We start from the raw sequence: 4,609 nt of genomic DNA, 5'->3' as shown, positions 1-4,609 counted from the left end.
ATGGATCACTGCAGCCTCAACTTCCCAGGCTCAGGTGATTCTCCCACCTCAGCCTCCTGAGTAGCTTGGACTATAGGTGCGCAACACCGCGCATGGCTAATTTCTTATATTTTTTGTAGAGATGGGATTTCACCACGTTACTCAGGCTTGACTTGAACTCCTGAGTTCAAGCGATCTGCCTGCTTCAGCCTCCCAAAATGCTGGGATTGCAGGTGTGAACCACCACACCCAGCCTGGCCTTGAGGACTCTGTGGACAAATTCACTGGCGATCTCATAAGAGCATGCTTATAAACGACACATTGCTTTTCACTTGCTGCTTTCAAGATCCTTTTCTCCTCTGTGACTTTTGAAACTGTGCTGCTAATGTGTTTTGCATCTCTTTTTGCTTATGCTATTGATGTGTTGAGCTTCTGTATGTTTTTGTATCTCTGTTGTTACTTTGGAGAATTTTTCAGTAATTATTTTCTTTCACATCTTCAGTTTTGGAATTCATGTGTTATGCTTTGTATCTTTTTATTGGTATTGTCATTTTCCTAATTTTAGTTTTCTGCTTTCCCATTTTTATTCACTGAGCATTATTCAAATCATTTTATTTTTTCAGTTAATTTATGCATCTCCACTGTGTAGGGTTGATTTCTGAACTTTTTGATTAATTGCACCACATGATCCTAACACTTTGAACATGTCATCTTTGATTGAGATTCAAGCATTAACAAAAAGCCTCCTGCCACAACCTTTTTAATGTGGCTTTCTCCTGGGGTAGTCTAAAACAAATTGGCCCAGATTCTAGAAGCCTCTTAAGCCCGTTCTGAGGGTGTGTCTTGTGTGGAATTGTGTGTGTATTTTTCAGTGAGAGGGTTTCTCGGGTTTCTTTATAGTGGCCTGTGGTCACCTGCTCCACCTGCTGCTGGTGGTGCTGCTGCAGCCTTCCTGCTGCGGTCCCAGGGATTTCCTTTTGGTCTCAGAGACTCAACCTGTCATTCAGAGGACCCCCATTTCTTTCAGCACTCCGTGTCATGAGGGGCAGAAACCAGACTTTGCCAAAGCTTCAAAAGGACAAAAGTAAAAACACTTGTGTCAAGTATTTTCTTTCTCTTTTGAAGGAGAAGCCAGGAGTTGAGGGTTTACTCTTAAAGGTATTCTGCTGTACTGCAGAGGAGCAGGGGCTGTGGGGGGGCTAAATGTAATCAACACTTTTTTCTTCTTCTTATGTGGCTCTTCACATTGCGCTCACTTGGTGTGCTGCAAACTCTGAAGTGGTTCTTAGAGTCCAGATGCATTTTCTCTCTAGTTATTGCTACATTTATATGTTTAGTAAAAAATTAGGACCCGCAGTATTTTTTGTGCCATTTAGCTAATGTACTCGGTATTATTTTATAGATAAAATTCATAGAGTATATTCATCTGTGTCTAGTAAGTGGGGTAACTTCTGTTTATTTTTTTTATTTTTTTATTTTTGAGACACAGTCTTGCTCCATCGCCAGGCACCAGGCAGGAGTGCAGTGGCGTGTTCTCGGCTCAATGCAACCTCTGCCTCCTGGGTTCAAGAAATTCTCCTGCCTCAGCTTCCCGAGTAGCTGGAACTACAGGTGCATGCCACCCCGGCCAGCTAATTTGTGCATTTTTAGTAGAGACAGGTTTCACCATATTGGCCAGGATGGTCTCATTCTCTTGACCTCGTGATCCTCCCACCTCAGCCTCCCAAAGCACTGGAATTACAGGGGTGAACCACCGCACCCCGCCATATTTTGTTTATTTTTTTTCAGCTATGTTGTCCTATTTTACCCAAGATCTTCTGCCAGAGCAGAGCATGCAAGATGCATTCCCAAAATCAATACTGACAGGATATGGAAATTGTGGCCTTGACAATTTCCACTGGAGGAAAAACTGGGGAAATTTAGATGAATGTAAGCTGCAGAAAGAAGATTACTTTTTTTTTTTTTTTGTGTTTCGCTGGGGTTGCCCAGGCTGGAGTGCAATGGCGCAATCTCGGCTCACCGCAACCTCCGCCTCCTGGGTTCAGGCAATTCTCCTGCCTCAGCCTCCCGAGTAGCTGGGAGTACAGGCACGCACCATCATGCCCAGCTAATTTTTGTATTTTTAGTAGAGACGAGGTTTCACCATGTTGACCAGGATGGTCTCGATCTCTTGACCTCGTGATCCACCCGCCTCGGCCTCCCAAAGTGCTGGGATTATAGGCGTGAGCCACCGCGCCCGGCAGAAAGAAGATTATAATGGACTTAACCAATGTTCATCAACTACCCATAGCAACATATCTCAATGTAGTAAATGTTTTAAAATCTTTAATAATTCTTCAAATGTACACAGACATAATACAAGTCATACTGGAGAGAAACCTTCCAAATGCAAAGACTGTGGCGAATCCTTTCAAATTTTCTTTCCTAACAGAACATCAGAAAATTCACACAGAAAAAAAATCCAAAAATGTAGAGAATGTGGCAAAAGCTTTCACCAGTGCTCACATTTTACCGAACATAAGAACATTCGTACTAGAGAGAAACCTTACAAATGTAAAGAATGTGACAAGGTTTTTAAAACTTGCTTAGTCCTCAGTCCTTTGGGAGGCTGAGGCAGATGGATTGCTTGAGGTCAGGAGATCGAGACCAGCCAGGTCAACATGGTGAAACCCTGTCTCTATTTTTTAAAAAAAGGAAAAAACAAACAAATGAGATAGGGGCTAAAACAGAAGCCTAAGCACTGCCATCTTATAGAGAAACCACCTGGGCCCTGGGCAGAGGTAATTCTCGGAGCTGTTATTGTACTGCAGTTCTCAGAGGTGTTAAGGGTAAAAATTTCCACTGCTACCCCCCTCCCCTTGCAACAAACCTCCAACTTTAGCTTCTGTACAGACAGCTTGCGTTGCATGCTCCCCTCTGTGCCCCCAATCAAGGATGTGGTTTTGCAGCTTAAATGCCTTGCTCCCCCTGAGCTTGGGGCCAGGGGTTGGAAAGACTTAAGTCTCCGTGGCCACTGGCAATAAAAACCCTGCAATTGGCATACTTTTGTCTTGGTGTTGATTTTCTGCTCGCTCCGGTGCAACACAAACAAACAAAAAACTTGCTTAGTCCTTACTAAAAATAGAATGTACACTGCAGGGGAGCATTACAAATGTGAAGAATTTGACATTACTATTCAATTCCGAATTATGACATTATTTAATGCCATACACCAATTCCAAATTATTTAATGCCATTATACAAGTGGCATTAGTATTTAATACAATTAGTATTTGTCAAAAGTATTTAAAGAGTGCTCCCACCTTACTGATCATAAGGACCATGGTACTGAGAAAAAACTCCACAGATATGAAGAGGGTGGCATTGTCTTTCTTTATCTTTTGCTCAAGGCTTTCTAATCATCAGATGATTTTTTGCTGGAGAGAAACTCTCCAAATGTAAAAAATGGTACAAGCCGAAGTCTTTCCAAACATCAGAGAAATGAGATTCGAGGGAAACCTTTCAAATGTGGAGAATGTGACAGCATCTTCAGTTGGTTCTCAGATCTTACTAAACATAAGAGAATTCACACGGGTGAGAAACCAGACAAATGTGACAAACGTGGGAAAGCCGATACCCAGGCCTCACACCTCGGTGAACATAGGAGGATTCCCAACGGAGGGAAACCCTACCAATGTGAAGAATGTGGGAAAGCCTTCAGAACTTGCTCAAGCCTTTCTAACCATGACAGAACTCATTCTGAAGAAAAACCCTACACGTGTGAAGAACGTAGCACCATCTTTAAGCAGTCATCAGACCTCACGAAACCTATGAAAACCCATACTGGAGAGAATCTTTACAAATGTGACGATCGTGGAAAAAACTACCCAGTCCTCAAAGCTTATTGTATATCAGAGAATTCATACTGGAGAGAAATCCTACAAGTGTGAAAAATGTGACAAAGCCTTTGTCCAGGTCTCACACCTGACTGTACATGAAAGCATTCATATTTGAGAAAAAAATAAACAAATATAAAAATTAGGAAAGCTGCCGGGTGCGGTGGCTCAAGCCTGTAATCCCAGCACTTTGGGAGGCCGAGGCGGGTGGATCACGAGGTCAAAAGATCGAGACCATCCTGGTCAACACGGTGAAACCCCGTCTCTACTAAAAATACAAAAAATTAGCTGGGCACGGTGGCGCGTGCCTGTAATCCCAGCTACTCAGGAGGCTGAGGCAGGAGAATTGCCTGAACCCAGGAGGCGGAGGTTGCGGTGAGCCGAGATCGCGCCATTGCACTCCTCACCTGAGGTTAGGAGTTCAAGACCAGCCTGGCCAACATGGGGAAAGTCTGTCTCTATTAAAAATTGAAAAATGGGCCGGGCGCGGTGGCTCATGCCTGTAATCCCAGCACTTTGGGAGGCCGAGGCGGGTGGATCACGAGGTCAAGAGATCGAGACTATCCTGGTCAACATGGTGAAACCCCGTCTCTACTAAAAATACAAAAAATTAGCTGGGCACGGTGGCGCGTGCCTGTAATCCCAGCTACTCAGGAGGCTGAGGCAGGAGAATTGCCTGAACCCAGGAGGCGGAGGTTGCCGTGAGCCGAGATCGCGCCATTGCACTCCAGTCTGGGTAACAAGAGCGAAACTCC

General features: G+C 44.0%; 1 pseudogene; it reads left to right on the top strand.

Moving 5' to 3' along the window:
* The first annotated feature begins 273 nt into the window (after positions 1 to 273).
* LOC116547582 lies at positions 274 to 3,983 on the top strand (annotated as a pseudogene).
* The last annotated feature ends 626 nt before the right edge of the window (positions 3,984 to 4,609 follow it).

This window comes from Sapajus apella, unplaced genomic scaffold, assembly GCF_009761245.1.
Source record: "Sapajus apella isolate SASKATOON/1434 unplaced genomic scaffold, GSC_monkey_1.0 scaffold3663, whole genome shotgun sequence".
NCBI classification, from domain to species: Eukaryota; Metazoa; Chordata; class Mammalia; order Primates; family Cebidae; genus Sapajus; species Sapajus apella.
The sequence above is the reverse complement of the archived record's forward strand: the minus strand, read 5'-3'. Positions and strand labels throughout refer to the sequence as shown.